General features: G+C 54.8%; 1 protein-coding gene across 2 annotated transcripts in view; it reads left to right on the top strand.

Annotated features, from left to right (window-relative positions):
- XRN1 (5'-3' exoribonuclease 1) overlaps positions 1-21,768 on the top strand; it is a 1,049,234-nt gene that overhangs the window by 895,257 nt on the left and 132,209 nt on the right. The gene's annotated exons all lie outside the window — the stretch shown is intronic.

Genomic DNA, 21,768 nt, shown 5'->3' with positions numbered 1-21,768 from the left:
AGACTGGAGTGGTCCCGTAAGCGGCTCGAACTCCGGCAGTCGGCCCCGCGCCAAGAGAGGTCCCGGTCCGGCCGGAGGTCGAGGGACCGGGCGCGGGAGCGGAGCCATCATAGCTCCGGGAGTCGACGTCACTCCTCCGGGTCGAAGTAGTCAGGTAAGCACAAGAAGTCGAAGAGACGTCATCGCTCTTCTAACTCCCCCCGACGCTCGTGCAACGCGGCCGGGGGTTCAGGTGACACCGCCCACGCGGCTCCGTCGGAGTCACAGGTGCCGCGTCCGGCCTCATACCCTCCGGTTCCTGGGCCTCACGCGACGCCGGAGGAGATCGAGCGGTTCCTCATGGCCATGAGGTCGGCGCACACCAGGAAGCGAGAGACCGGAAGAGGAGAGAAGCCTGTTGCCCTTGGAGGAGCGTGCCGAGACCCAGGACACTGGAGAGGATGCCACAGAACAGGAGTATGGCGTGGAGGTCTGGAGCGAGGATCAGTGGTTACCACTGGGGACTCTGGCAGTCCGCTGCTACTCCGGAGAGTTCAGGCGTAGCGGGTGAGTCCTGATAACAGGGGTTGGGTATTTTAAAGTGGATGGAGGGAGGAGATTACTCGGGGAGGGCGACCATTTGTTTGGTATTGGGACTGTGTTTGTGTGTGGTTGTGTTTTAGAGGAACTCTTCATTCTGTTCCTCTTGCTCTCTTCCCCCCACACCCGACACAAACGAGGGCTGTCGGCACCACCTAATAGTACTAGCTTCAGAGGAAGGAGCAGTACGGCCCTTATAAAGGTATATTCGATTTATTTTCTGTTAAAGGGGAGAGGCATAGAAAAAAACACCACCCTCCATATTAATGCTGTTGGTTCTTTACTATCCTGGTTTTCTTTCACCGACCTTCTCCTCTACCCCCGTCCTCAAAGGAAAAACCCCTACCAGGAGTTAAGTAGCCTACTGTCAGGAAATGTCACCCCAGCATATGTAGAACTACACCGTATAAGATTAAAACAGAATTTCAGCACTTTTCTTTTTTTGTGTTTGCGCACATGTGGGCACGGTGAAGAGACAGAGTAGAAGCACCTACATCATCATACATACCACTGCTATTCTCTTTTCCCAAGACTCCGGATCAGTAGCACCTCGTGGAAGTCCCTTAGAAAAGGAAGAAAAGAGAAGAATAATTGTGATCACACAACACGGATGAAAATAACCAAGCAAGATAGAAAAATTCAAAATATTTAAAAAAAAACTTTCGGAACAAATTGACTGTTTGTATGGTATACATTGTCATTGAGTGCACAAGGGTAATGCACCTCTAGGTCAGAGGTCAGCATCTACTTATATTATGATCACACAGTCATCTTCTTATGTGTGTGAAGCAGGAGAATCATCCTCATCATTGTTTATTTTGATAACTGGAGCATAAATAAATTATCATTGAGAAAAAACAGCTGCCTCCTTGTCAATACTTCCACCCATCCCTCTTACAATGGATCAGGTGATACTGCCAGGTGGAGCTAGAGACCACAATATCTGCCAGATAAGCTGCACTAAACAATTCCAATCAAGCAAAGACTTTGTTCATCAACCTCTAATAAGTGGCAGGTGCATTTTTCAATACAAAGGGCATCACAGTGAACTGATAATGCCCATCTGGGGTGGAAAATATGGATTTTTCATTTGATTCTGGAGTCAGACCTATCTGCCAGTATCTTGATGTGAGACTAAAGGTACTCAGATACTTGACTGCTACCAACCTGTTAATCAGTTCATCTGCTCTAGGAATTGGGTGTGCATCGGTTTTGGTCACAGCATTGAGGCCCCCTATAGTCCACACAGAACCTAATCTCTTTCTTACAACCCTGGGTATGAGATTTGGGGACTAAAACAGCTGGGCTGGCCCAGGGGCTCTCAGATGTCTCAATGATTCTCAGTTCCAGCATATTGCTTACTTCAGCTTAGATGCTCTCTTTCACATGATCAGACTGCCTGTATATTTTGAGACTAACAGATATCCCGGCACTCAAAGGTAAACACCATTCGTTTGTCAATAAACCAAAACAAGCTACATTGAGTGGTATCAGAATGTCACTGGTAAGAAGACAGAGTTGAGTTCATACAAAAACCGTACATTTTAATATAGAAAAATATTGTTTGATTCATTACAGTATTACAAAAACAAGATCAAGAAAAAATCATTGCCCCTAGAATACATAAATATTGAAGATACTGTTCTTAAGATGATGATTGTCACTGTCTGATCTTGACCCAAATTCGCAACAGCCGACACGTGTTTCATCACATCAGGTGACTTCCCCAAGGCTTTTTTTTCCAAAACCATTTTTATTAAGAGTTCAAGCAGAATTCGGTACAGCCCTCCACAATCAGGAGGAGACTGTCAATGATTCACGTGTAAGAGCATGGCAGTGAACCCAAAGTTTCAAAAATGACATACCCCAACAATCCCCCCTCACCCCACCCAGCCCCAACTACCCACCCCTTATCCCACCCAAACCCCGGTGCACGTGATCAACTTAGAAACATGAGATGTACAGCAATGGCAGTGTGGGCTAACAGTCTAGGGTACAGGATCCACATCAGGAGACGGGACATCATCAATGTCTATCGGGGGGTCAAGCATCAGGCCCCTGTAGTCCGCCCACCGCTTCCAGATTTTGTAGTGTTTGCGTGGGCACCCCCGGGCTTCAAAGACCGGCAGCTCCAGGCCCATAAGAAAGTCCAAACCTGCCTTCCACACACCCAGCGGGGGGGCCCGGTCGCTCTTCCAGGCCTGTGCCAAGTCCCGCTTGGCCACCACCAGACCCAACAGCAGCAGGTGTCGTTTGTAGACGTTACCCCCAACGCCCTCCAGGACATGGAGAAGGCCCAGCCTAGGGGTACGGGGCAGGTCCCAACCCAACATCTCTGACAGGCAGTCCCAAACCCCAGCCCAGAATCTAGTCAGTCGCTCACAGGACCACACGGTGTGGAAAAGCGTCCCCCTTTCAGTACCGCACCTCAGACACTCCGGGGCGGCTATCAGGCCCGCCCGCCACAAACGATCCCTAGTATAATACGCCCTGTGAAGGTATTTGAATTGGATAAAACGAAGACGAATGGCTATGGCAGTACCACGGGGAGATTCAAGAGCCTCACGCCAGTCATCCTCATCCAGGGGGCCGACATCGCCGGAAGCAAGCCATTACGCCACAACGGGGTCTCGGCCGTTAGCCTACCCCACCAACCCACACGATGTAAGGCTTGTCGCCAGATCGCAAAGACCACCTGAGTGACTCTCGGTAACAATTTCCTCCGTCTGGCCGAATACAATAAGGTGTGTAGGGAGGCGCCATCCATCAGAGAGTGCTCCAGGGCATAGGCCGGATCACTACGGCCCCCGTACCACCACTCGTTAAGCACCAGGAGGTGGGAGGCTTGATAGTAAGATAGCAGATCCGCGGACGCCAAACCGCCGCAGTAAGTAGAAAGAAAGCATGTGCCAGCGCGACTCTGGAAGCACCCCCAGCCCATAGAAACCGACCCAGCACCGAGTTAACACTGCGGAACCACCTTGAGTCGATCCGGAATGGATGGTTCTGCAGTTGGTAGAGAAGTCGAGGTAGGGCCACCATCTTGAAGATGGCCGACCGACCATAAATGTTAAGGGGCATACGCGTCCACGTCTTGACGTCCATCTGGACCCGATCCCACACCGGCTGGACATTCCGATCCCACGCTACCGAGGCCGAAGTCGAGAGGAAAACGCCCAAATACTTCACGCCATCAGCAGCCACCCTAAGGGACGCAGCCCACGAACAGCAGGCCGAGTCACCTCCCAACATCCACAGGGTCGATTTACGCGGATTAAGAAAGAGCCCCGACGCCTGACCAAACTCCTGCATCAACTCAAGGACACGGGGGCCCGTACGCTGCAAATCTGTCATGAAGAAGAGGACGTCATCCGCATACAAAGCTATGCGGTCCGAGTGGTCCGTCCCCCACACAAAGCCTCGATAAATTTCATCTCGGCGCACCCGGGCGGCCAACGGCTCCATAGCCAGTGCAAATAGGTACGGGGAGAGGGGGCACCCCTGACGCGTACCCCTGGACACAGGAAACCGAGCGGAGATCGCCCCTGAGACCCGCACCGAAGCCGTGACATCTGTATAAAGCAACCTAACATAGGAGACAAAGACCGGGCCCAAGTTCAGTAGTGGCAGAAGAGCAAAAAGATAGGTCCAGCTGACCGAATCAAAGGCACTATCAATATCCGCCAGCAGAAGCGCCGCCTGATCCCCCAAAGACCCGACCGTGTCAATTGCGGCCTGCGCCCGCCGAATGTTGTGTCTCGTCGCTCTATGCGGCATGAAGCCCGCCTGGTCCGGGTGAACAAGGGCCGAGATGTGAGGAAGCAGGCGGTTCGCGAGCGCCTTGGCCAGGAGCTTAGCCTCAAAGTTAATGAGGGATATAGGACGATAGGACTCATGGCGATCGGGGGGTCTGCCAGGCTTCTGGAATACCACAATTTCGGCGTGGCGCCAGTCCGGGGGGAGGCTGCCACGCTCCCTCGCCAGTTCCAGCGCCTGCCTGTAGTGGGGACCGAGCTGCAAATGAAACTTCCTATCGAATTCACTGGGGAACCCACTCGGCCCAGGCGCCTTGCCCGCGTTGAGCTGACCCAGTGCGTCGCCCAGTTCCTCCGCCGTCAGTGGGAGATCCAAGGCATCGCGCACCTCATCAGAGAGAGCATGCGGGGGGATCGCCGCAAGGTATCCTCCAATGCCGTCCGGGGGCCATGTCCTCCCGAGAGGCATATTGACGCCCATAATAGTGCGCAAAGCTCGCCGCCAGTACCGCAGGATCCGTTATCGCTACCCCGGCGCCGTCGACCAACCCCGGCAAAGTGACTGGCTGCAAGGACTGCTGACAAAGCCTGTGGAGCATGGTGCAAGACTTATCGCCCCACTGGTACACCCTACTACGCGTAGCCAGCCACGCCTGGCGAGCCTCGTCCAATAAGGCAGAGGAGTAAGACCGCTGTGCCTGTAGGAGGAGCCGCAGTGTAATATCATCGGCCGTTTCCCTGTGTCTTGCCTCTAGCACCTCCACCTGCGCCGCAGCGGCCACAATGCCACTCCGCCGAGTCCGACGGGCAGAAGCGCACCAGGCAATATCAACACCCCGCAGGACGGGCTTCATAGCTTCCCAGACTGTCACCGCGTCCACCCCTACCGCAAGATTGTCCTGCCAATAATGGGCAATCGCGCCACGCAAATGCTGGGAGTAGTCCGGACGCTGCAAGTGCCACGTAGACATCCGCCATCGAAATGGTTGGCCCGCCTTACAAAGATCAATTAGGACTGCCACAGGGGAGTGGTCAGACAGCCCGCGAGGCCGGATCGCCGCCCCCTTCACCCTGTCAAGGAAAGCCCCCGGCACAAACACACAATCAAGGCGCGAAAGGGAGCCATGCACAGCCGAGACATAAGTGTATTCCCGCCGCGCTGCATGCAGGTGTCGCCAAACATCCACCCATCCTAGGCCATCAATCATAGCACTCAACCGTGTAGGGGAAGCCACAGATACAGCCCCCAGTCCTCTCTGCCTGTCCAATGCCACGTCCACCACATCATTCCAATCGCCACCAATCACAGCCAGGGAACGGGGGAGCTCAGTCCACAGGGCAAACAAGCGCTCCGCCAGGGCCCATTGCAGCGGGGGAGGGGCATACACACTACCAAACACCACAGGCTCTACACCGATCGTCCCCTGTATAAACACAAATCGGCCCTGGGGATCAAGCCACTGACGCTCATGAGTGTAGGCCAGCCGTCTGTGGACAAGAATGGCCACCCCCCTCGAGCCCCTAGTAAATCCGGCATGGAACACCTGGTGGAAGCCAAACCGCTGCAGACTCAGTGCCTTAGTGCCCAACATGTGCGTTTCCTGAAGGAGGAGTATATCCGCAAGGTCCCTTTTTGCCCAGCGAAGCACAGCCCCCCGCTTAATCTTGTCCAGGAGCCCCCGAACATTCCAGCTCAGAATGCGCATGGAAGCGCCAGGAGATGCTAGATTTGGAACATCAGCCATTGTCATGAATAGGGAATCCCCGCACTCCCCAGCACCCGACCCAGACCACCCACACCCCACCCAGACCACCCACACCCCAATTGCAAAGATCACAAAGAACACGTGCACCCCACACAACACAACCCCAAACCCCACACCCCAGCTCCCCCCTCCCCCACCCCAATACCTCAAAAAACAATGAAGCATCTGTCGCGGCATACGGTACTCCAGGCCCAAAACATAGTGCCGAAAGTCAAGCATGCCAATGGATCCCAACTAGCCCCCCCTCAACCAACTAGACACACTCCCAAAAACCACCCCCTAGTCCCAATAGGAGGAGGCAGCCCATATAGCGTGCCCCGAACCCCATCAAACACACAGCCAGGCTAAAGGCAGTGTAGCACATAGAAACAGTAGGCCGCAAGGGTCCCACATCTCCGCCAAAGAACATGGTAATACTGCACCAGCCAATGATAGTTCCACCAAGCGAAGTTCAGCCGCCACGGTGTAAGATCACAGAAGAAAGGCATTCAGTCGGTGGCCAGCCAACGATGATCAGACGTCCTTATCAGACGTGTCCGCAGCATGTGGCGTGTCCCCCAGAAGGGGGTCCCGGGACAGGGACCGTCGTCGCGAGCGGGATTTGCGATGTCGTCTTCCTCTGCCTGGCTGATCCCCCCACTCCTGAGATGAGCTGCGTGAGGAGCCGGAATTCAACCCCGGCTGGGCGTGTGGCCGTAGTCTGACCGCCTCATCCGTCCACCTGAAGACGGCCTCCGGAGTATCGAAGAAATGGGTCTTAGAGTTGAAGATCACCCGGAGGCGGGCCGGGTAGAGCAGCGAGTATTGAATTTTCAGGCCGCGCAGCTTGGCCTTGGCCTCCAGGAAGGAATGTCTCTGCTGCTGGACCAGCTTGGTATAGTCTGGGAAAATCATGATCTTATGATTATCATAGAGCAGAGTGTCTTTAAGCCGTGCCTCGCGGAGAATGACATCCCTATCATGGAAGTTGAGGATCCGTGCGATGATCGGGCGAGCCGTTCCCCAGTCGGCGGCTTCTGCATCAAGGCGCGGTGTGCACGCTCCACCACGAAGCAGCGCGACAGGGCGTCCGGGGGCAGCCAGCTCTCCAGCCACTGGGATAGGAAGGTGTCCATATGCCCCTTCTCACAGTCCTCCGGAAAGCCAATAAAGCGCAGGTTGTTCCGTCGCGCCCGTCCTTCAGCGTCCTCCACACGAAGCGCTAGGCCACGCTGAGTCTGTTCCAGGTCAGCAACTCTCTTCTTGAGAGCGCCCACGTCCCCCTCCACCGTCGTGACCCTGGTCTCCGTTTCGGTGATGCGGGCAACCGCATTGCGAAGGTCCTGACGCAACAGCATCACATCGGCACCCACCGCGCCAATCTTTGCGTCCAGCATGTCGCGGGACTGCGTAATGGCCGTCAGCAGCGCAGCATTGTCCGGTCCAGCATTCTGGCCTCCTCCAGCACCCCCTCCAGGGCCAGTGAATTTGTCGATAGGTCCCGTTTTAGCGGCGGCCGCGCCACCTCCACCTCTGGTCATGGCAGCAGCAGAGACGGCCGGGCAACACGCACCTGCAAGAGGGTCGCCCCTCACGGAAGTCCACCACTCAGGCCCCCGATCAGGGCCTTCGTGGCTCCTATGTTCCTACACCTCCGGTCCAAGGATCAGCGTCGGTGACTCCGGGTAGAGGCCACCAAACTCGAGGCCCCGGCTCCGCCAAGGCCAGGTAGGTCGCAGGTTCTCCAAAGCGCTCACCAGGCACTGGCCCTCCTCGCTCGCACTACGAGGAAGGGCAGGGGAGCCCGAGGTGGCACTCCCGCAGCAGACAGCCCCGGATCGCGGTCAGAAAATGGCGCCGCAGACCCCAGGACGAGCTCTCCGGTCCGGCAGCGCCAAAATTGAGGTCCCGGCTTATCAGATCGGCACTAGGCCGTTCGCTGCTCCAGCTTGCCTCGCCGCCTGGAAGGGTCCGGGCGCGCCGGTCCCGGCACCAGAGAAATCCCAAAGTCGTCCGCCACCTTCGCCCCAGACGTGAAGGGGCCTGGAAGTCCTGCAGGGCACTGCGCCGCACCCGCCCTCCACTGCGCCTAAAACCAGTGTTCGGCGGCTCCAAATGGCAGTCCGGGTCCCCAGCAGCAAAGGTATAGGGCGGCTCTGCCCCCACTGTCACGGGGCCCCCGCAGGTCCGCACCAGCCGCCACTGCTCACCTCAGGTCGTAGAGCACCTCACCGCCGCGGGAAGGCAACCAAGCACCGGCGCTCCCTCCGGCCGCAACAACCACCAGCTCCGGCCCCCGAGTTGGGGGGGGCGAGAAAGGCGCAGACGCGCCACAGTCCACCCCACCGGAGCGGCGGAAATATGAAGGTGCCAAGAGTCCACAGGCTGCACCACCCGCCAGGCGGGAAGACGAGGCGCCCCCAACAACGGCGCGGATCCAGGCCCCGGGCCGACCACCTCACAGGTCTCCACACAGGGCTTGCAGCAGCAGGGTGTGTCTCCTCCGAGTTGATGTGGGGGCACTCGGTCAGCCGCCGCACCGTCCGGCCGATCCCGGGAGTCACAGGGCCACTGGCAGAGTCCTCCCCGTACGGCCCCCAGCAGCGTCAACAGAGCGGCACCAGCAGGAGAGTGCACCGTCCGCACTCCGAACAGTAGCAAGGGCGCCCCCCGGATCCGCCGATGTTCCAACCGCCCGGGGCCCAGCGCCGGCAGCCGGGGTCACACAGGAATCGAGGCCCCGGCGTCACACGCGGCTGGTAGGCCCGGCGGGCTTCACCGCAAATAACAGTCCCCGCTGATGAACAAATGCCTCGGAAGCACCACCGGAGGGTATCCCGAAGCTCCAGCAGCCTCCGCCGATGCGTGCAAGGCAAGTGTGGGTTCGGGGAAGGATAATTTCACCAGGATAAGAGTCGGGCCGGCGGGAGCTCTACAGAGCCACGTCCGCCATCGTCGCCCTCCAAGCCACGCCCCCCCCAAGGCTTTTTTTAATCAAAGATTTTAAAGAGTTGGATAGCTGCACGTATGCTGGATTCCTGATGTCTTCTCAGACACAGACCAAAGTAAACACAAGATTTCCTAATTTGAGGAACACTTATTCTCTTGAGTTCTGTAAGCACTTCCAGTACAGGTGGAACACGTCTATAATAGTTTCCTGTGTTGTATCCCCAGTCTTAGGTGATCGTTATCACAATATGTTTCGCCCCAAAAATTTCTTGGTTGTAAATTATCCTCGTTGAGCACGATTTTCGTACCCTCGATCGCTCACCGTCGCCATGCTTGGCTTCGGGATGGAGTATTCCCCGAGAATATTCGAGAACGACCCATTGATCTTCCGTTTGATGGCAGTATGATGTTCCATGCCCCGGCCGACTCCACAATCCACTGGCTCCTGGCTGCGCTCCGTCCTCCTCCTCCACCTCAACACCCTCCTCCGTGATTCCGGAGTCGGGTTGAGTCTGGGCCTTCTTAGGCCGGTTGTTCTGATTGTGGAGGGCGTTTTCTGGCCATTGCGACTTTCTTGGACCTTTGGCATTGTTGGCTGCTGGACGGCCCTTTTGTTGATTATGTGTTGGAATTGTTGCGCAGACTTGGCCCTGAGATTAGGCCTTCTGCTTGATTGGGCTGCTTGTCAAGCCTTTCGCGGGGGTGTTTTTTCCCCATGGCTCTTTTGTTTGTTCCTCTGCTGCGGAAGTTCTTCCACAGAAGGTTCCCATGTTTGGGGTTTATCGTACCCTAGGTCATATGACTTGCACTCTGCTGGAGTGTTCTGGTCGCCTTAGGTTGCCTGTTCTCCATGGCGGTTGTGTAGGTTGGTTTTGCTCCTTGAGGTTGTGGGTGTCGCCAATCATAGTAGTGGCCCGGGCATCTCCTCCTTTCCCCACTCCTGTCCTGAGGTCTGGGACGCTTCTGTGTTCTCCCTTGCCAGGCGCTGCCTACTCGGCCTTCCTGGGGCCTCGGGCTGTTTTTCTTCTTCTTCTTCTTCTTCTTCTCTTCTTCCTGCTTCTGGCGACTTGACTGCAGGCACTGTTCTGGCTAGCAGGCTGCTCTCCATCTGGAGTGGGTTTGCCTTCTTTTCCCTCGTTTTCTTGGGCCTCTAGGCTTCTTCTTCAGCTTTCCTGTCTTGATATTGGACGGAAGCTATGTTGCCTTGTGGGGGAGTGGGGTGCTTCGGCCTTTCCGCCCTTGTCCTTGGTTCCTCTGCTGTGGGTGCACTAACCTCTTTGGCCTTCCTTTCCCTCCCACTTCCCCTTGGGGCCGGTAGGGTTCCGCTTGCGGCGGTCCCTTTTGCCTGGCAGGGACGAGGGACGAGGTTCTTCCTAGTCCACAGATATGGCCCCCTGGGAGCTCTTTGTTCTGTATTGGCTGGTGGCGTCCTTTCGCAGACCCTCCTTCCCAGGGGGTATTGCTAGGGTATCTATTCTACGTGAAGGAATCTGCGGCTAGTAGATTGTATCAAATGTACGAGTTACTTACCTTCAGTAACGATGTATCTGGTAGAGATGATTCTAGCCGCAGATTCCTTCATGGCCCGCCCTTCCTCGCCTATTCTGCGAGGACCCTAGGGTTGGTCTTCGGTACTCACCTCCCGGTGGGGGGCTGTGTCTCCTGTGAGTGCCTTCCTTGTTCTTGGCGGGTGGCTCCGTCTGGGGACGGTTTGTTCCTTTCTTGGTTCTTGGAGGATGGGGTTCCTGTGCTCCGGTGCCCTGCTGCTCTGGCTACTCCAGGTTTGGGGGAGATTGCTTTCAATCCCTGTCCTTCCCTCCCCCCCCTTCCTTCCAGTGCTTTCCCTGATTAGGTGTCATCTGGCCATGGCTTGCCCTTGTCCCTTGTGGGTGGTCGCCCTCGTTGTTGGGTGGCTTGGAGGGTTGTTGTCCCTGGCTGTCTTCGCTGATGTCACGTGTGCGGACGACGCCTGGGCGGAGTAGCGTGGTGTCGCCCGCCCCCGGCACGCAGGGATGCTGTGGCAAAAAAGTTTCCGGATCCAGTCTCACGCCTGGGGATAATTCTATGTGAAGGAATCTGCGGCTAGAATGGTCTCTACCAGATGCATCGTTACCGAAGGTAAGTAACTCGTACTTCATTTACCTGTGCCAAGTCCTGCTTGGTTCTAGAAATTAAAACATAAATTGGTCTGGATTCCGTCTCTGGGTGTGTGCCATTAGTCTTGATTGAGTGGATTCAATAAATGCTTAACACACCTTTATGACAAGCCTACCTGCTCAACCCCACTACCACAAAGAGAGCTTAGTGATTATCTAATTTAGCCTCTGCTATACCTTTGAGGATCTCTAGACTCTGTACACACTATACCTTACTTTGGTATAGTATAAACAGAGCCAGCTTCCTATAGCAAGTGCCCAGGTCCACCAGATATGTGACCTTCCCTTTTCTTTCTAGGATAGGGTAGGTTCCACTCCAATTATCTTTAAGAGCCCTAGAAGCCACTGGCCCCAAAATCCACACCTTCTGCCCTGTGGGCGTCTTATGTCGGTGACGGACCCTCACCTCATTTGTATGTGGTGTTTGGGGGAGGATAACGGCACCACTGATTGTGCGGCGTGCCAACAGTTGAAGCCGAAGTCGAGGCGGGAGCGCTGGATGAAACTTCTCTCGGCACTGCTCTCCAGGGCAACGTTCTCCCCTCGGTCTGCTTCGGCGGACGGCTGCAGATACGACCGTGGTCGTCGCCCTCGCCCTTTTCTGATGTCACGTGAGCGTCGCTACCCGGTGGGTAAGTGTCGCAGTTTGTCCCAGGGGGCTGGGTTCCGGCCTGCCGGGGGCATGGGTTCTCCGCGGGTGATGCGGCTCCGCGTGTCGTCCTATCCACCGTTTCCCGTTGCTGGGGCGTCGAGAGTCTAGATTGAGATATACGTGGCGGCTTTGCAGGCCTCGCTGGCGTTTCCTCCTCCCCCCCCCCCCCCGGGGCATCGGCAGATACCTTGCCTTGCGTAGGGCCCTCCGCGGCGCCGGCTTCGGCCCCGGCGCTGACTGGTTCGGATCCAGGCTTGGAGGATGTGGTGCTGTTGGGATGCGGCTTCTCTGGGGCACCTCCTTCAGACCACGGCGTCTCTGCCTCGCCCCAAACTCCGGCGCGAGTCCCTATGGTGTCGCGGGAGGTCGCTGGGGCTCGGGTCGCATCCCCGAGCCCCTCTCGGTCCTTTGACAAGGTGGTCCTGTCTAAGGCCGAGGTGACACCGCTATGGCGCCGGCAACGGCTGGACAGTGCGGAGCCAGAGGGGTCGGTGGACCCTCCTCGTCCCACTCCGGGTCGTGGCTGAGTAGGGACGTACGGACCCTCTCGTCCCTCCCCACGGGCGGCTGCCTCGTCGGAGTGCGAGTCAGAGATTGAATCGTCCCTGGCGCCGCCACATGGGTTGCCGGACGATATCCGCCACATTCTGGGCCGCGGCTGGCGGAAGGTTTCGTGTCACTCCCCAGGCCCTTCTCGTTCCTCCGAGCAGGTGGCTGTCTCGGCGGGGGTTGAGTTGGCGTCGCTCCGGCGCCGCCCTGAGGCCAGTTCGGCTCCACTCCAGTCCCCGATGCGGTGTGACTGGGGGGATCCCTGTCTGGCTACGCCGGGTGGTGCCGACGTTCTGCCTCAGGCGGCAGACTCTACGGCTCCATGCAGGATTAGTGCTGCGGGTTCGTCTTCGGACGCTCCGTCTTCGCTGGAGGCAGGCTGTATATTGGTGTCGTCCTCCCCGGAGACTGGTCGCTGCGTGGTATCTTTTTCACCTGCGTCGTCGAAGGGCAGCTCCCAGCCTTTCCTGAGGCAGAGGTGTTCGTCGGAAGAGCTGCAGGTCCCTCATTCTTCGGTTCCCACTAACTACCAGGTTTGGACCTTGCCCGTCCTGCTTGGCTTCGAAGACGGCCGCCTTAATTTGCATCCGTCGCCCACGGAGGAGCTGCTTTCTCCACCTCTGTGGCCTTTGCTCATGCGGTGTCCACGGCTGTGGGCATTTTGCACATGGGTGACCCGGTTTCTCACTTTCTGTTGGACCATCTTTTGGAGGTTCTCCACCAAGGCTCTGGTGAGAGGAAGATCTTACTTCCCTTTGAGGGGTCGCTCCTTTCTTCCCTGATGGGGGCTTGGAGGCGTCCCGCCTCAGGGGATCCGGTGCCTCACCACCTTCTGCACAGGCAACCTCCGGCGCCGCGTGACCCGGCGTGCCTTTCCCTCCACCCCTCTGCTGCCAGTCCGCTTTTGTGGACCGCCTTTCTATCCCTGCTGCCACTATTGACTCTGCCGTCCCGGGAGGCCCGCTGGCTGGGTTCTTGGGGGCACAACATGTTCGCCTTGACCAGCACTACCCTGCGGGCCCTTAACACCTTGTGTGTTTTGGTTAGGGCCTCCTCTTGTTTGTGGTGCTCGGCTGAGTCTCTGGGACCCTCAGCCTCCCAAGAGACGGTCCAGGTGGACTTACAGCATCATGCTCTGGATGGCCGAGAGCTAGCTGCTTTTATTCTCCGCTTTAGACATCTCAGAAGTTCTGGGCCGGGCCATGGCTTCCTCAGTCGCCCTCCATCGCCATGTTTGGCTTCGGGACGGCGTGTTCCCTGAGCGGCTCCTTGATCTTCTGTTTGACGGCAGCCTGTTGTTCCATGCCACGACTGACTCTGCCATCCAGAGGTTCCTGGCAGGGTTCCGTCCTCCTCCTCCACCTTATCCTCCTCCTCCTCAGTGACTGCTGAGTTGGGCTGGGTCTTGGCCTTCTTAGGCTGCTTGTTCTGAATGTGGAGTTTGCTTTCTGGCCATTGAGTCCTCCTTGGGATTTTGGCATTGTTGGCTGCTGGATGGCCCTTTGTTTCCTATGTGTGTGTGTGTGTTTGCTGGAGTTGATGCGCAGACTCGGCCCTGAGATTAGACCATCTGCTTTGCTTGGTCTGCTTGTCAAGCCTTCTGCGGGGTGTTTTTCCCCGTGGCCCTTTTGTTTTTTCCTCTGCTGCGGAAGTTCTTCCAAAGAGGGTTCTCATATCTTGGGACTTAACATACCCTATGTGGGGTAGTGTAAGCTGTTATATAGCTTGCGCTTTGCTAGGGAGTTCTGGTCGCCTTCGGGTGCCGGTTCTCCATGGCGTTTCTGTATGTTGCTTTTGCTTCTGGAGGTCGTGTGCGTGGCCGCTCGTAGTGTTGGGGCCGGGCATTTTCTCACCTTCCTGCCCCTGTCCTGAGTGCTGGGTGATTCTGAGTGCTCCCTTGTCAGGCGTAGACTGCCCGGTCTTTCTGGGGCCCCGGGCTGTTCTTCTTGCTTTTGGCAGCTTATGACTGTTGGCGCTGTTCTGGCTGGCCTGTTGCCTTCCATCTAGAGGGAGCTTGCCTTCCTCCCTTTTTTTCATTGGGCTTCTTCTTCTGCTTCTTCCTCCTTTTCCTGTCTTGGCATTGGATGGAAGATCTGTTGCCTTGTGAGGGAGTGGGGTGCTTCGGCCCCTCTAGCCTTGCCCTTGGTTCTTTTGCTGTGAGGGTACGGGCCTCCTCAGTCTCTTTTTCCTCATATACCCCCTGGGGTTGGTGGTGTTCTTGTGAAGGTTCCTCTTGCCTGGCGGGGATGAAGTTTCTCTTCTAGCCTGCAGATCTGGTCCCCTGTGGGACCTTCTGTTCCGTCCAGGCTGGTGGGGTCCTTTCGCAGACCCTCCTTCCCCGTGGGTATTGCTAGGATATCTTCTACGTGAAGGAATCTACGGCTAGTAGTCTCTATCAGATGTACGAGTTACTTACCTTCGGTAACAATGTATCTGGTAGGGACGATTCTAGCTGCAGATTCCTTCACGGCCCGGCTTTCCTCCCCGTTCTGCAAGGACCCTTGGGTTGGTCTTCGATACTCTCCTCCTGGTGGGGGGCTGTGTCTCCTGTGAGTACCTTCTTTGGCTCCTGACAGGTGGCTCCGTCTGGTTGCGGTTCATTCCTCCTCTTGGTTCCTTGGAGGTTGGTGTTACGGTGCTTCTGTGCCCCATTGCTCTGGTTACTCCAGGATTGGGGGGATTTCCCTTCAATCTCTGTCCTTCCCTCCCTTCCCTTACTGTTCCTGCTGAGGGTCCTGGCCCCTCTGCTTTCCTCCGAATAGGGGTCATCTAGCTAGGCCTTGCCCTTCTTCTCTGGGGGGTGGTTGCCCTCTATGATGGGGTGGCTTGGAGGTTTGTGTGTTTGTCTGTCTTGCGACTGGCCTTCCTTCCTTCTCTCTGAATGGGGGTGGTGGGCCTGTTACGCGTATCATGGCTTACGCATGTTCCTTGTTTCGAGGGAAAGGCTGTCTGTGCTGGCAGGGTGGCTGCTCAGGGCTCTTCTCAGTGCTTTCTCTGCCCCTGCCTTTGGACACTGCAGTGTTGCACTGTTCTTTCTGGTGTCGTTTGTCTCTCCTTTTTCTACTCTTTCGCACACTGTTCCCATGCTCCCACAGTTTTTGTCTGGTGGCTCCACGATGTGGTGCGGAAAAGTTCTCTGAAGAAAACTAAAGTAGGCGCGCTGGGGTGGGTCTTATGTGACCTCGCTGACGTCACGTACGCGGACGACACCTGGGCGGAGTCGCGTGGTGACGCCCGCCCCCGGCGTGCAGGGATGCTGTGGCAAAAGTTTTCCGGATCCAGTCTCGCACCTGGGGATAATTCTACGTGAAGGAATCTGCGGCTAGAATCGTCTCTACCAGATACATCGTTACCGATGGTAAGTAACTCGTACATCAGGTAAAACAAGCTACTTTGCACTCCTTCTGGACTAAGCCTGAAGGCTGCTCTCCACAACTACCACTTAGAGAGCTTTCTAAGGTTGCCTAACACCACTAAAATCACCATGAGGGCTGTCTGGATTAGTGCAGGGTGCTACACTTACATAAGTGAGCACCATATACTAAGCCAGCCTCCTACACCCAGTGTGGGCTTCCAAGCATTTCTGCAAGGATTCTCAGTTCTGCCTCCGCCCAGGCTGAGGACTCTAAATCCTTGCAAAGCAAACAATCAACTGGAATGGATGAAGACAGTGCTATGTGTTTTTGGCCAGGAACCCCCTCTCTAGTCAAAGGACACCATCGCCATAGGATGGATTTTTTTCACATTGTCCGCATTGGTGACTGAAAAGGTCCTTCTAGGCAGATACTGTTCTGAGGACACCAGTTGCTCAGTCACCATAGTGACACTACCACCAGTGTGTCTCAATGCCTCCACCCCAACCCCATTATTAACAGGATGCTGTCTGTATTTTTGCATATTAGTGGGCTAGACAGCTAAGGTGGCTACATCCACATCGCCTACCAGAGCCGCCTCGGTGAGCTCCATGACATGGCCAGTGCTCTCCTGAGATCCCATCTGGAGATTGGCAACTGCATTTACTGCTGGTGGACTAGAGACATTTTTCTTGGTTTTACACCAGAGTCTCCAGTTCGGTGCCCTGTGTTTCTACAGTCTTGGCACCAAGCCTTCTTAGGACCCATGTTCTTCCCCTGGTAACCACCCTTTGGTTGTGAAGAGTCTCTGGGCCCACGCTCCTGAACAGGTTTTTGGGAGCCTGAAGAAGTATTTGTTTTTGGTCACTCTCTTACCCTTGGGGGGCTTTTTGGCCTCTTTCTTTTGGTCTTCCCCACCCGTGGTAGTTTTGGTCACCCTTGTTTTGACACAGCGGTCTGCCTTCTTCCCCAACTCTTGAGGAGAAAGTGGACCTAGGTCTATCAGTAATCAATGTAACTTCTCTTTGTAACAATTATGCTCCTTCATTATCAGATTATAAAGACCTTCAAAGTCATGCACATGCTAACCAACCTCCTAGTGATTACACTGAGTAGTCTACAAAATCTGCCCAGGTCTGGCTCATGATTTTTCGAGACTCCCTGAACCCAATTCTACACTTTTCAGTGATGAATCAAAAGGCCTAAATCAGGAGATCCTTGAGATCATAGGATTCAGTATCTTTCTCATTGAGTGTCGGAGTCGATTCCTGCACTTCTTTGAGAACATTTCCCACAGGATAGCACTCCACAGCTTCCTGGTGACCTGTTTGCTAAGGCAGGCCCTCTCAAAAGCAATGAACCACTTGGTGATATCATCACGTAAAAGAATTTCTGATAGATACATCTGCCAGTGGATTCCTCACCTTGTGAATATCCCCTTGCGTCAGCAACATTCGGAAATTCTTTTTGTAGCCTCGCGCCGACGTCACAGAGGCACGACACCTCGCGCGACTCCGCTGACGTCACCGACACCATAATAGGCTCACGCCGGCGTGATGACATCAGTTCCCTTTTTCCGCGTCGTCGACCCTAACGGTTTTCAAGGGATCGTCTGTAGCTGTACTGTAACTTTGTTACTTTGTATTTTCTCTGGTGTCTTCTTCGTCTTCTGTAGTGATGGCTTCGAAGAAAACTGGATTTAAGGCGTGCGGAGAATGTAATAAGATGTCTATCACGGAACCGCACGAGTGCTGTGTTTGGTGCTTAAGCTCCGATCACGACGTCGAGGATTGTCCTTCTTGTAAGAAGATAACTCCGAAGGCTCTCCGGGAGAGGGAGTCGAAACTCCTCGTGGCAAAATTGAAGAGCAAAAAAGATAAAAAGAGTTCGAGGTCGCGAACTCGGCGTTCGAGGTCAAGGTCTCATTCGAGGTCGCGCTCAGATTCATCATCGGCTCATGCTTCGAGGTCTTCGAGGAAGAAACATAAGAAGAGGAGTCATGAATCTCGCCATCATTCTGAGAAAGACTTGAGTTCAAGACCGAAGTCTCAAGTGAAATTGCTTCGAAAGAAGGCGGAGGCTTCGGAAGTGCAGATCTCCGAGGGTGAGGCTTCGCGTGGGGATTCGCCTGTGTCACCGAAGCAGTTGCCGAATCCATCTCTGAATCCGTCCCATCCTTCTGGTCATGAAGATGAAGGTGAGGAGGAAGAAGAAGTAGATGTGGGCGAGGCTTTGTTTCCTGCGGGTTCGTCGACCCCGGTACACCAGCCTGAAGTGGAGGCCAAAGTCGTGAAGACTCCGCTCCCTCAAGAGCAACCTGGGAGCTTTTATCCAGCCTTTCCGGCACCAGGTCAGGATCCTACCCAGTTCCTGAACGCCATGTATGGAGTTTATTCCAGGGCAATGTACCCCTCTGGTGCACCGGTTGGTCCCACGGGTCCATTGGCGTTTAATCTGGGCGTCCCCCAGACTTATGCTCCTGCGCCTTTTATGCCCTTCATGCCGGCTCCAGCTCCGCATTGGCATTTTCCGGCCCCGTCAAGGCCTTCGACGCCGATGCCGGTTCCATCGACTCCGATTCCCTCGACTCCGATGCCGAATCCAGTTCGTCCTCGGGTTAAGCTGCCTCCTCCGACTTCAAGTTCGGCGTCGGCTCCAGTGGGTTCGGTCCTGGATCCGTCGACTTCGTTTATGAAGGAGAGGTCGAGGCGTGAGGCACAGAGGCTTCTGGAGGAAGAGAGGTATCGGGATGATATTTTGGAGGAAGGTGAACTTCAGGATTTGGAGGAACCTTTTGATGACTTGAAGGAGGCTAGTGGTCTTGAACTGTCTCCTGAGTGGGAATTGGCTTCAGTATCTGACGTGCCTTCTAAGGATGTGACAGCTTATCACGTTGTAATTAAAAAGGCTGCAGACTTGTTAAATATTACTCTGCCTACTGCTGAATACAAGTCTAACATTTTAACTGAGGTTCTGCACTCGCCTTCCTCTGTCATTGAACCAAGGCTTCCATTTAATGACGCTTTGGCTGAGCCCATTTATGAAATTTGGAAGAAACCTCTTACAGCTCCTACTGTTTCAAGGGCTGTTGCTAGGAGGTATAGAGTGGCACCTGGTGACCCGGACTTTTTGTCAACGCACCCCCTACTGGAAAGTTTGGTTGTGCAGGCTGCCTGCTCAAAAAAGTCTATGGGTGCGTTTCCGCAGGTTCCTGGGGAAAAGGAGACAAGGAAACAAGACCAGGCGGCAAAGAAAATCTTTTCATCAGCCAGCATGGCGCTGAAGTCTACAAATGCAACTTGCCTAATGGGTAGATATATCCATGCGTTGATGGATTCTGTCAAGCAGTTGGTGCCTAAAATTCCTGAGAATGATAGAAAGGATTTTCAGGAAGTTATCTCTGATACTCAGGCTGCGGCGAGACAGGTAATCCAGAGTGGACTGGACACGGCTGATTCAGTGGCGTGAGTGATTGGCTCATCAGTGGCCACAAGGAGAGCTGCATGGTTGAAATCTTCAGAATTCTCTGTGGATGTTCAATCTGCTTTGATGGATTTGCCCTTTGATGGGTCAGGATTGTTTGGTAAAAAGGCTGACGCTGCTTTAGAGCGGTTTAAAGACAGCAGAGCGACAGCTAAGTCTTTGGGCCTTCAGATCAGGGGCTCTTTTGGAAGGCGTTGTGAGAAGTTGGCCTGATACAAGGTGATCACTAGAACTAGTGAGCATCATATATCAGTCCAAACAACCCTTATGGTGATTGGTTGTAAGTCAACCTTATAGACCAGCTATCCTAATGGTAGCATGGACAAAGCAGTCATAGGCTAAACTCTTTGGCATGTGAAGCCAGCTGTTTTACCACATATAACCCCTTGAATACCAGATGAAAGGACACCATACAGGTTGTTATGAAAATAAACAATATATTTATTAATAGCAAACACCTCTGAACTCTTTATGAGATCAGAGGGCTAAGCACATAACAATACTCCTCAGAAAAATACAATAGTCGCACAAATACAATGGTGCCCTGGGGCACGACAAACCATATACTAAGTAAATGGGTTAAGGAAATCGATAGAAGAAATGGAGCTGCCCAGAGGCTGTAGGATCGCTGGGACTACAATACCCTAACCTTAGGTAAGTAGCAGGAGGCCCACGGGACGCGTGTGCAGAGTGTGAACTCACACGCGAGATGCGGAACAAAGTCAATGGGCAGAACAAATTACGAAAAGGTAAGTAAAAGACAGTTCCTACTAGTTACGACTAAAACGACAGGATACCTGGACACTAGGAGAGTCAATCTACCCTTGAGCACTGAAATGCTCTTGTTACCTCACCCACGGGCTGCGGGTGCATAGGTGTCAAAGTGTGTCGGGTTTCCGCGTCGAAGTCTATGGAGCCTTGAAGAAAGATGCTGCAGGCGACCAGGAGGAAGATGTCCGGAGCGATCCACGGGTGGATTGAGGAAGATGAAGACCTGAAAGCAGAGGGGACAATGTTCAAAGTCACTAGCCAGTGACCGGTGTTGAACCAGGAAGGAACCAGATGTCGTCGTCGCGATCAGGTGAAGAGTGGACGCTTGACTGTGCAGCCAGGTGGACCAGGAGGTGTCTTCGACGACCAGGATGGAGGCACGAGCTGTCCCACGCAGGCTCTCGCTGTCGACGGTGTCTGTTCCGGATTCGGCGTCAACAGGCCTTGGCAAAGGCAACCCATGCGGTGAGTGGAGAAGGCGTCTGGTGCAGACCAGGAGGGTCCGGGGTGCTCCTCTTTTGGAAGGGAACAAGTGCCAGTCTGGAGCAACCAGACCAGCAGTGTAGTTTTCGTGGATCGTCGTCTAGGAGGTCACTAGCCAGCCAGCAAGTGACCAGACAACGCGTCGAGCAGCAACCAAGCAAAGGGCCCCACGCAGATCTCGTGGATGCTGGAGGGCTGGTCTTCGGTACAGGAGCTGCTCGGGGCTGGGGCTTCTCAATCCCCAAAGCACTTTCTCGAGGATACCTCTGAAGTCGTGCTGGAAGCGAAGTGCCGTTTCTTCAAGATGGCTGGTCCCACGTGTCTCGTCGCACCCACGGGTCTCAGCTGTGCTGCAGATGTGGGTAGAGGTCGGAGAGGTCTGGGAATCCGGGTCTCGTCGGGCTCTGAAGTCTGGATCCGGCAGGAAGGACGACAAAGTGAACCGCTAGGACGCTTGATGGTGCCTGCAGTTGCAGGGTGGACACTCCTTGCCCACAAGGGAGATTCTTCAGTCTTCTGTGGAGCAGAACGTCGAAGTCCAGGGTTTCTTCTTGTAAAAGTTGTTCAGGATAATCTAACTAGGAATGGGACCAGCTCCTACCTTTATCCTGCTAAAGGGGGCTGTGCTAGTGACTAGGTCCCTCCCATGGGTGGGACCAGGAAGGGGGGTGGTTACACCCCCTATCCTTTGTCCGGTTTCGCGCCAGAGCTGGGGCTGGAGTGCCCCAGCAACTGGTTTGAACCGGGGTATGCACAGAGACACCTTGTGTGCCCCAGGCATGTCTCATTCCTTTCAGGCCTGTCCTACCTAATACACAAAATCCTGTCTGGGGTGGTGCTAGCACCTCCCAAGGCAGGAAACCCTTTGTCCAGGCTTCCCTCGCTGGAAGGACTCCCAGCAGCAGGAGGTCAGACTTGTGTCTGTGGTGGCAGCATCCATTTTGTGATGCTGAGGCTTCGTTTAACTTTAACCGGGGTTCACAGTTACATACAAGTCATGTCCCTCTAAAAGGGTGGAATGCTACTCCCGTCGCCAGAACTGGCCAGGGGGTAGTATTCCAATTCGTATGACACCTTACTCGACATGTTTTGATAATGCTATACCAAAGTTAGCAATAACCGCGAGGATTATAATGCACTTAAGAGTATATGGTATAGCGTTATCATGGAACAGCTATAAGGACTTGGTTCCGCAAGCTGCAGACCGGCTCAGCTCATGCTAGAGCACCATCTCACAGAATTCCAAGCACTCTGCCTTCAGGATTGATAAGGCCTGCTATAGGAGTGACTGAT

Source organism: Lissotriton helveticus, chromosome 11, assembly GCF_964261635.1.
Source record: "Lissotriton helveticus chromosome 11, aLisHel1.1, whole genome shotgun sequence".
Lineage (NCBI taxonomy): Eukaryota > Metazoa > Chordata > Amphibia > Caudata > Salamandridae > Lissotriton > Lissotriton helveticus.
Note: the sequence above shows the minus strand (reverse complement) of the source record. Positions and strands in the feature narration are given on the sequence as shown.